The sequence below is a fragment of the Mirounga angustirostris genome, unplaced genomic scaffold, assembly GCF_029215605.1.
Source record: "Mirounga angustirostris isolate CCGP_5_RB_7025 unplaced genomic scaffold, mMirAng1.0.hap1 SCAF_13, whole genome shotgun sequence".
Lineage (NCBI taxonomy): Eukaryota > Metazoa > Chordata > Mammalia > Carnivora > Phocidae > Mirounga > Mirounga angustirostris.
This window is the reverse complement of record NW_026991721.1, coordinates 5,335,579-5,345,598: the sequence shown is the minus strand read 5'-3', so window position 1 is coordinate 5,345,598 and position 10,020 is coordinate 5,335,579.

Here is a 10,020-nt window from a genome sequence, read left to right as displayed (position 1 = left end):
GGACCCATAAGCCTAGACCCTCTGTAGAGGGTCTCCTTCCCGCCCCCTTTCTCCCCCTCCAGAGAGCTGCCAGGGGAGTGCAGAGGAAAAGGCTCGAGACTGGGGCTTGCAGACATCTCCTCTTGGTGACTTCTTGGGGGACAGTCCTTTGGTCTCCGAGGCTTGAGTGCTCTAGATCCAGACCACCAATTAAATCATTTGGTAATAAGTTGCTTCTGCTGTTTGTTTTTTTACAAAGTGCGAGAGGCAGTGGTGGGCCAGCCCTGGAAGGTGATTCCTCTCTCTGGACTAGCATCAGATTCTCCACTCCACACTCCTGCCCCGGTGCCCCCAGAGAAAGGAGGGGGGTGCCCTGCCAGCCCTGCCACAGCCCCTCCAGGCTGCAGGTCAGAGCCAGGCGGCGTGGTCAGGACCAGTGCTGGGTTCCTAGGCAGCTCTTCCCTTTTCTGCTCTGTGCAGACTGAGGTGGGGGGGTGGGGGGGTGGGGAAGAAGTTTGTTTTCAATTACCTCACTGGAGTGGGACAGACTTTGTTGTTGGTTTTTTTTTTTTTTTTCCTTCTTTCTTTCTTTCTTTTCTAAACAAGGAGAAAAAGAGCTGGGAAAGGGGAGCTGGCCTGGGGTTGGGGGCAGGGGGCTTTCCAGGGCATCAGTAGCAGCTCCGATGAAACCTGCTGGGGGGGGGCGCGGCTCCTTCTGAAAAGTGCTGGGGGGGGGACCTCTTCCCCCTCACCCCTCCACCCCAGCCAGAACTCTGGAGTTTCAATGACATTCTTGGCCGGTGAGCCCCGCGATCTTTTGATGCCCATGCCAAGGTCAAGAAGGCAGATGCCCAGTGGGTGACTGGCACTGAGGCCAGCCATGAGGTCCTCAAGCAGCTTCCGTTTCAGAGGGAGGGAGCCATGAAGGGCTGGGGGTGGGGGGGAGGGCGGGTGTGCAGTCCGTCCTCCCCTGGTTTGCAGCCTGCTCCTTATGGAGAGTGCTGCACAATGTGGTTTGGATTTGGCTGAGCCCCCTCAGCACCTTATAAAGCACCTTGCTGAGTCAGGGAGAAAGCAGCCCCCACACGGGAGAGGAGGAGGGGGCCGGGAGAGAAAGGGAAAAGAGGGAGAGGGGAGCTGAAGGAGGAAGGTGGGGGCTGAGAGAAGAGGAGGGAAAAGAGAGAAGGGAAGGGCAGGAAAGAGGAGAGGCAAGGAGGCAAATAAATGGGTAGGAGTGGGAAGGAGGGGAGGAGGCAGGAGCCCAAGGAGGAAGAGGCACAGACTCAGCAGTGGAAGGGGAGAGAAGCTCACCATGCTGCACCGCCCCCCTCCACACACACACAGCAAATGTTCACCCCAGGAGTCCAGAAACTATTGGTTTGCAGGAACTGAGGGCCAGGGCTCTGAAATGGGGACCCAAGCCAAGTGAGTGCAGGGACAATTGGTTTTACACACAGCCCCCTGCCTCCCAGCTTGATACAGTGACCCCACGTGCTGGGGAAGTCACCTTCTCCCTCTGCCTCTTGTCTAGACTCGCATCCCTGCCCTCTCCCCCCACCCAGGGGGTGGCCAAGCCCCCCCCCCCCATCTTCCCCACTGCCAAAGGGAAAATCAGCTCCATCTCCAAGCTGCTAGTACCCCTCTGCCATGTCCGGGCAAAGACAGCAGGCTAGGAGCTGCCAGTTGGGTTGGGGTGGGGGCTGGAATACAGACCGTGCCTTTCTGCTGCCAAATCCCAGATAGGGTGGGCTGTCGGAACTCGGTTGCGGCGGGAGAAGGAAGAAAGGAGAGGCTGAGCAGGAATAACCCCTCCAGTGTTTCTGTGGGGTGGGGGCACAGGTGACTGCCCTCTGATTCCCAGCTAGGGAATCTCAGGCAAGTTCCCACTCCCCTGTGGCTCTCGGAAAGTGACTCTCGTTGTGGGATTGCTGCTGAGGGCAGGGCAGAGGTTATGGGAGACTCCCGCCCCCTGAGCCCCAGAGCCATCTGTCTTGGTACGTGGTGCAGGCACTTCCTGAACCCCTGCTGGGTGCTAGGCGCTGCCCAGGACTGAGGGGACAAGGAAAACCCACCCTGATCAGAGGACCGAGAGGGCAGGAGAGCCCTGGGAGGAGGTGCAGCCTCAGGGCGGAAATGTGGCTGGATGGCAGGAGGGGCAGTGACATCCTACGCTAGCCCAAGCGGTTCCCTGTGTTTGGCAGAGGGCCAGGCTGGGAGTCAGGATGAGGGGCTTCCAGTTGGCCAGCGTGGTCTTGGGATAAGCCCATCATCTCTCCATGGAATGGGCTATGACCACCTATGCCCTCCCCCCACCACAGGATGATGGGAGATCAGTGAGCTCATGAGAAGGACGCTGCTTTGCTGCCTTCCCTGGCCTTTCAGAGTCCAGGCCTTATCATCCACAGGGGGTGGCAGGCCAGGCCCCAAGGGATGTGGCTGGGAGGGGGGCAGGGCTGGCACCGGGTGATGCCCGAGCTGCCTTCACAGGGGGTGGGGGTGAGTCAGTGTTGGCTCAGGGACAGGCTAGACCCTGTCCCTTCCCTTTCCCTTCCCTCGCTACAGCCATAACTGGGATCCCCAGGGAAGGCCTTCCAGACACCCCCAAAACACCATGTCCCACACAGCTGCAGGATTGGCATTGAAGGGGTCCTGGCCCAGAGGATGTCATGGATTCCTGAATGAGGGAGGCCTCTGGTCCAGTCCTCCTGATGGGTGAGCAGGAGTGTGGTGTGGGAGAAGCTCACAGAGGTAAGTAAGGACACCCTCACTGATTCATGCATGTGTTCACCAAACATTCCCTGGGTACACAGAGAGGAGCCCCATGGGGCCATGGGGATGAGGGATGGAGGCTGACCCGTGTGTAGGCCACAGAGGCAGGGGCCTGCTGGTGCCTGCTGCCATGCCCGGCATTTCTTGGTGACACCTTTACTCCGCTTAGGGCTCTGAGACTTAAATACTGACCATAGTTTAAACATTCTGAGCTCTCACCACATGTTGGGTCCTGGGCTCAGGTTTTGGGGGGACAGTATCATTTCATTCTTACAGTAACCCTGTAAGATGGGAACTGGGATTTACCCATTTTATATGTGAGGACACTGAAGTCACTTGCCTAAGGTCACAAAAGGACTGGAACCCAGCACTGTCTGCCCTTTTAACTACACCGCTCAGCTGCTAACATGCCCCCCCCCGCCCCCAAAAGGGAAGGGGCTGGGTGCCGAGAGGCTCCTGAGGCAACAAGACTTGTCAGCGCCCCCTGGCTATGAGGTAGCTAAGCTGGGCCAGCCTGTCTTTACAGGACAGACGGGATCCTCGGACAGAAAGAGAGCCAGAGACCTGGGCTCTCATGCCCTCCACCCACCGCCCACTGCTGACACGAACGGACAGTGCGCTGCTGGGCCAGGCACCCGACCTGGGCCCTCCTGGGTCGGTGAGAGCACCCTGAAAGCGCTCCATTGCCCTCAGATAGAATTAGACTCCACGAGCAGCCAAGTGGGTTTGAATCACGGACTGAGGACTGAACTGGCTTTTAGGTAGCCCCCAGCCCACAGCCAAGGGGAGGGCTTCCCCAGGCTTCCAAGGGCCCTGACTCTTCCCCCTGCAGAGTCAGGGCTAGGTAGGCTCAGAAGCCCTGCCTGGGCTGCTGGGGCCAGAGGAGGCTCCCTGGGATCCGCATCCCTGAGGCAGCCTCCTCTCCATCACCACGTGCTCGCTGCCCGGAGTGCAGGCCTGGGGGCCACCGAGGGCAGGAGCAGGAGGAAAGGCAGCAGGGCTGTCCACTTTCCCTTTCCCTCTAGTGGGCAGAAGCCCAGAGGGCCTGCCTCACCCTGAGCTGGCAGTGATGTCAGTGGAAACCCCAGGGGTGCTGAGGACCTCCTCCTACCTCAGCCCTGGCCCTACCGTGCCCTGCATCCCCCACCCACACCTGGACGGGCTCAGCCTCCTGGGGGACACCGCGCCCACCTGCCCCCTGCTTATGAGGCTGAGAGGAGCCCAGTCCTGCTGCCTGCCTCTCCCCTGCCCTATCTAGGCTTTGTCTCCCCATCCCAAGGATGTCTGGGTGATGAGTGAGTGAGGAAGGCAGGGGCAAAAGGGGTACCCCAAGGTGCTCGACTCCTCCCTTGCCTGCCAGGAGCTTTCCCTGCCATTCTCCCAGGATGTTCCATTGCCCTGGCCAACCCATGCCTCGGGCTCCGTGACTCCGTCTCCCCTGGCAGAGGAGTGGGGTTACCTCTTCCTGGGCTGGAAGATCCTTATCCTGCCCTGCTGAGTCACTGCCGGCTCCTCCCGCTTGGTCCCCTCCCTCCCCACTGGCCTCCCTCCTTCAGACTTCTCAGGCTTTCTCCAGAGTGTCTGGGTTCCTCAGGGTCTCCAGGGGTCAGAGGACAGCAGCACCTCCCTGGGACGACTCGCAGTCCCACCCCAAGTGGCTGCCATCCCAGCACTGTGGGGACAGTGACAATGAGCGAGGGTGCCCTCCACCTTTACTGGCTGTGTGACCTTGGGCAAGTCACTTGGCCCCTCTCATCTCACTTGTCTCCTGCATAGAACAGAAAGGATGATAATGATACCTTCCTCAGACAACTGAGGACAACTGCGTTAATACAAGTCAAATCTGGGGGCGCCTGGGTGGCTCAGTCGTTAAGCGTCTGCCTTTGGCTCAGGTCATGGTCCCAGGGTCCTGGGATCGAGCCCCGCATCGGGCTTCCTGCTCATCAGGAAGCCTGCTGCTCCCTCTCCCACTCCCCTTGCTGTGTTCCCTCTCTCGCTGTGTCTCTCTCTGTCAAATAAATAAATAAAATCTTTAAAAAATATATACAAGTCAAATCTGGCATTCAGCACTTGATCGTGCTGAATATTATTGTTATCTGCCCCTCATGCCCTATCCTCCTGTCTCGGCTAATGATGCCCCCTTCCTCTTTCAAGCCCCCATGCCCACGTCTGCACCTTTCCTGTTCTTTAGATGTTGCTTTCCTCCTGAAGCCAGTCCCCACAACCTCCGCGCCGACCCCTCCCCACAAGGCACAGACATCAGGCTGGATCGAGAGTTCTAGAGTTGGGCCATTCCTTGTTCAACTCTCCTCCCACGATAACCCATTCCTGAACATTTGCCTTTGCATCCCAGACAGTCTCCTCACTGGGGTTCCATGAACTGACGGAGGGCTGGAGGGGGAAGCGGGGGGCGGACACTCAGGGCACAGGAAGCTCTGAGGGGATGAGAACAGTCACTCGGTCCTGGGCTCCCCAGCCGTGGGTCCATCTGCAAGACATGAGTGGTTTGGGGCTGTGAGGAGTTCACCCCTCCCCGGCCCCCACAGGCACCTCTCAGAGGTCCCATTGCACTTCTCCCCAGAGCACCCTGAGTTTCCGCTGCTGCCCGCTGCAAAACGCGTTAAATGATACAAGGCTCAAGAATTCGAGAAGGTGTACAAAGGGCATCTGTGCAGAGGAAGGAGAGGGCCGGGAGGGCTTGGGAAGGGGCTGAGGAGGGGCTGAGTGGCGACGAGGGGAAGGCCACACCTGGCCTGGGACCCGTGCCCGGGGCTGGGGCTGGGGCGGAGCTGACGCTCAGGCCCATGGGGGGCAGCCCCCGCCACAGTGTTCAGGAGCACCTCCTCTATGTACCCTGAGGAACAGTGTGGACCTCTAGAGACCCACACCGTGCCCACCAGGGGCTCCGGCACTGCTGGGACAGCGGGCAGGATGGTTCCAGAGCCGCCCTGCTCTTGATTAGGGCCTCCTCCCTGCCCTACCCCAGTGGCCCGAAGTCTCTCCGCCCTCCCCCTCCACTGCAGTGAGCCCATCTCAGCCAGGGATGTTGGCTTCCTGGTCCCCTTTCTCCCTGGGTGCGTAGCACCGCGTTGGGGACCGAGCTGGTACCCAGAGGCACTTGCTTGCCCCACTCAGGCCCGGGCAGCCGGGTCTCTGGTCTGGAAGCTGGGACTGTACACGGTGTCTGTCTCCCTCTGCTGGTCCCTTAAGGGACAGCCCGGCCAGGATGCTTTCCACAGAGCTGGTGGTGTCCAACGTCTACCCCAGCGGGGGGGACAGTGAGCACTGGAGGGTGGAGCAAAGGGCCCAGGGGGGACTCAGGCCCGGCTGCAGCCCGCAGGAACCCGACACTGCCTCCTGGGCCTGGGAGGCCTGCAGCGGGCCTCTGACAGGGGCCCTGAGGGGTGGCCTCCGGGTCTGCCTTCCCCATAGGCCAGCAGGCCCCAAACAGCCTCCTTCGCCTTCCAACCCATGAATGGAGCTGTCATCCATGGATTTATCTGAACCTTTTGTGAAGCTATTTATATTTCCAGCAGCGACCACATCTTGGAGTAATGAGTTCCATCGGTGTCCTCCCCTGCTGGGTGAAGCATGCTGCCTTTGATTTGTCCTAAACTTACCTCACTTGCACTCCAAGGGGGCCCTGTAACTCCAGCATGCCAGGTTGTGGTGAACAAGCTGGAGCTTCCCTGTTCACATCCCTGCTGTGGGCTTAAAAACTTCCAGCCCGTCCCCCTCCTTCCACCTCTACCCTGCAGCCTGAAGAGACCTGCTCTCTCGTCTCTTCTCAGGGCCGACTTCCACCCCCACTAGAGTCCTCCTAGTATCCCCCAGTCCCTGGTGGCCTCCAGGCCTTTCTCTGGAATGTTTCTCTGGGGGGACTTTCCTCCCAGGTTCCTGGTGGGATGCACCAGGGCTCTGTCCACGCGGGCTTGTTTTGTTTCTGGTCCTGATCCTAAAGTATGGGGAGGCGTCCTAGAAGCTTCATGAACACTGACGGAGCGAACCCTCACAGCTGCCCCTTGAGGGAAGGCCTGGGTCTCACCCCTCCGCCAACGTACAGGCGAGGCTCAGAGGAAACGAGCAACGTGTCCCATCTGCACACACCCTGAAAGTGGTGGAGCCAGATGGAGGCAGGCCGGTGCCTCGAATGCCCTTAGTCCACCTCAGCGGGCAACCTGGCTTCGAGTCTTGCCAACTGGCTGAACGCTATACTCCTGTCATTCAGCGTATGCTTTTTTTTTTTTTAAGATTTTATTTATTTATTTAAGACAGAGAATGAGACAGAGCACATGAGAGGGGTTAGGGTCAGAGGGAGAAGCAGACTTCCTGCCGAGCAGGGAGCCCGATGCGGGACTCGATCCAGGGACTCCAGGATCATGACCTGAGCCGAAGGCAGTCGCCCAACCAACTGAGCCACCCAGGCGCCCCAGCGTATGCTTCTTAAGCTGCCGCTACGTGCCAAGCTTGTTCTGGTTGCTGGAGCTCCCTCGCCTGCTTGGGTCCCCCCGAGTGACCACACATACACCATTTCCTGTGTGTGCACAGCCCAGCCGACTTCCTGCAGAGCTTCCTGCCACCAGAGTGGAAGCCCACGAGGACGGGGTTTTGTCCTGTACTCTCTCCTGTAGAGAAGTGTGTCTAATACAGGTTGAATAGATAAATTACGGTGCTCTGGGAATTCCTGCATTTTTCTTTAAAGGTTTTATTTGTAAGTAATCTCTACGCCCCACATGGGGCTCAAGCTTACAACCTCGAGATCAGGAGTCACATGCTCCATGGGCCGAGCTGGTTCCCCTGAATTCCTGCATTTTTAAACCTAACCAGTTGGGTAAGAGGTGGTGGTTGAACGGAGGACATTTCCCAGCGGGCAATTATTTTAAAAGTTTGAAATGGTAACCACCTTCCTCCATTCCATATCTGCTTCACCACACACATATTCCCACATACTTACATACTTATGTACCTGTGGGAGGCCACCTTGAATACGGGGTGAGGCTAAGAATTTGGGATTTGAAAGGATCCGGAGAGAGCAGCTCGTGCAACCCCCTCATTTTACCAAGGAAGAAACTGAGGCCCAAAGAAGGGCCTTGACTTGCTTGAGACTCTTGTGAGTAGGGCTGGAGCTATACAGGTCTCTCGACTTCTGGCCCAGACCCCAAATTGGGTTCCTCTGCCAACACAAAGTGCTCCTGGCGGGGGATGAGGCCCTCATCCTCCACTGTGCGTCCTCCCTCTGGACCTGAAAGGCATCACTGCCTGTGCCAAGTGCGAGCCTGGAGAGGCTGCTTGCCTTCAGAGATCTTCCTTCCAGTCCCGCAGTCTGGGGGAAGCAGGACAGCCAATTACAGCTCCTTTCTGGTGTCTGAACCCTTCAAAAGGGTCAGGTGAGAACAGACCTCTGGTAGGGTGTGTGTGTGTGTGTGTGTGTGTGTGTTTGTCCAAAGACTCATTACAAATACTAAAGAGGGGCGCCTGGCTGGCTCAGTCAGTAAAGCATGCAACTCTTGATCTTGAGGTTGTGAGTTCAAGCCCCACATTGGGCACAGAGATTACTTAAAAAAAAAAAAAAAATCCTAAAGAGTGTGTGTGTGTATGTCTGAAGACTCATTAAATATCCTGAAGTCTGGGGTGCCTGGGTGGCACAGTCAGTTAAGCATCCGACTCTTGGGGGGCACCTGGGTGGCTCAGTCGTTAAGCGTATGCCTTCGGCTCAGGTCATGATCCCAGGGTCCTGGGATGGAGCCCCACATCAGGCTCCCTGCTCCACAGAAAGCCTGCTTCTCCCTCTCCTGCTCCCCCTGCTTGTGTTCCCTCTCTCGCTGTGTCTCTCTCTATCAAATAAATAAATAAAATCTTAAAAAAAAAAAAAAAAAGCATCCGACTCTTGGTTTCAGGTCTGAGATGGAGCCCTGAGTCGGGATCTGCGCTCGGGGTGGAGTCTGCTTAAAACTCTTCCTCTACCCTCCCCCCGCCCCACGTCTTCTCTTAAATAAATAAACAACCACCACCACCACCACCACCACCTGAAGAGTTTATGTTTCCCTCTCCCTCCCCAGGGCCCTGCCTCCAGGACCTCAAGGCCACAGGACCCTACAGTCCCATAGATGTCAGGGGCAGAGGTGCGACCGTGTAACTGTCCCCCACCTTGCCTTCCAGGGAGCCTTGGCGGCTGCCTCCTGTACCAGTCGGGCTGTGCATGTAACAGTTGTGGGGCAAAGCTGTGAAGGCCACGCACAGTCACACTGGGGTAAAGAGAGAGAGACTGAGAGAGGAGAGGAAAGGAAGAGAATAGCTTACACGAGGTTCTTTTGTGGGTTTTATTTATTTTTTGTGGGTTGTGTTTTCTGGACAGAGTGTGGAGGGGAAGCAGCTACTGTCCAGGGAAGGATGGGGCTGTGGGAAGGCACTGGAAGCTTCACGACAGCACCTTAGGTAGAAACAAATGAAATACTGTTGCACTGTGATGAGTGGTGGGGGCCGGTGCACAGAAGGCCTCTCTGAGGACAAGCAACTAAAGCTGAGCCCTAGGAAGAGAAGGAGCCAGCATGTGAGAAGGGGGACGTTTTAGGAAGGTCACTTTGGTGCTGTATGGAGAGTGGACTGCAGAAGCCAGGCAAGAAATCACTCAGCTCCTATAGTCGTCCAGGTGAGAGAGGATGGTGGCCCGAGCCAGGAGGGTGGCTGTGGAGATGGAAGAGGGTGCCATCTGTTTGGAAGATGGAGCAGTCAGGGCTTGCTGAAGGACTGTAATATGTGGGATGAGGGACAGGGTCAAGGATGACTCCCAGCGGACCCGACTTAAATGCCTGGGTAGACGCAGTACCATTTACACTGCCTCCCCGCTCCCCCAGCAAGGCAAGAATAGCCTCCCGCAATGCTCTAGAGAAGTCTGGTGATGCATGGACACTGAGGGCAAGGAGAGGGAGAAACAAAGAAGCAGGGTCCAGAATTTCAGGCCAGGAGCTGGAGGGCAAAAGGCTGGTAGGCAAACACGACTCCTCACTGCAGACAGTACCAGAGGGTTAGTAAGGCCAAGCCAGCCCTAAGGAATGCAGGGATGCCCAGGGCCCTTCAAAGCACTACAGAAGCTTGGTGCTATGGGAGCTGGAGGTCGGAAAGTCCCTTTGGGACTTCCCTTCCACTTTGCAGACCTGCAGCCCAGGGCCGAAGGCGAGGGGAAAACTTCCCTGACTGATGAATCCCCTCCTTCTGCACAGTCCTGGGTTTTGTTTTATTTTTATTTATTTATTTTTTAAGATTTTATTTATT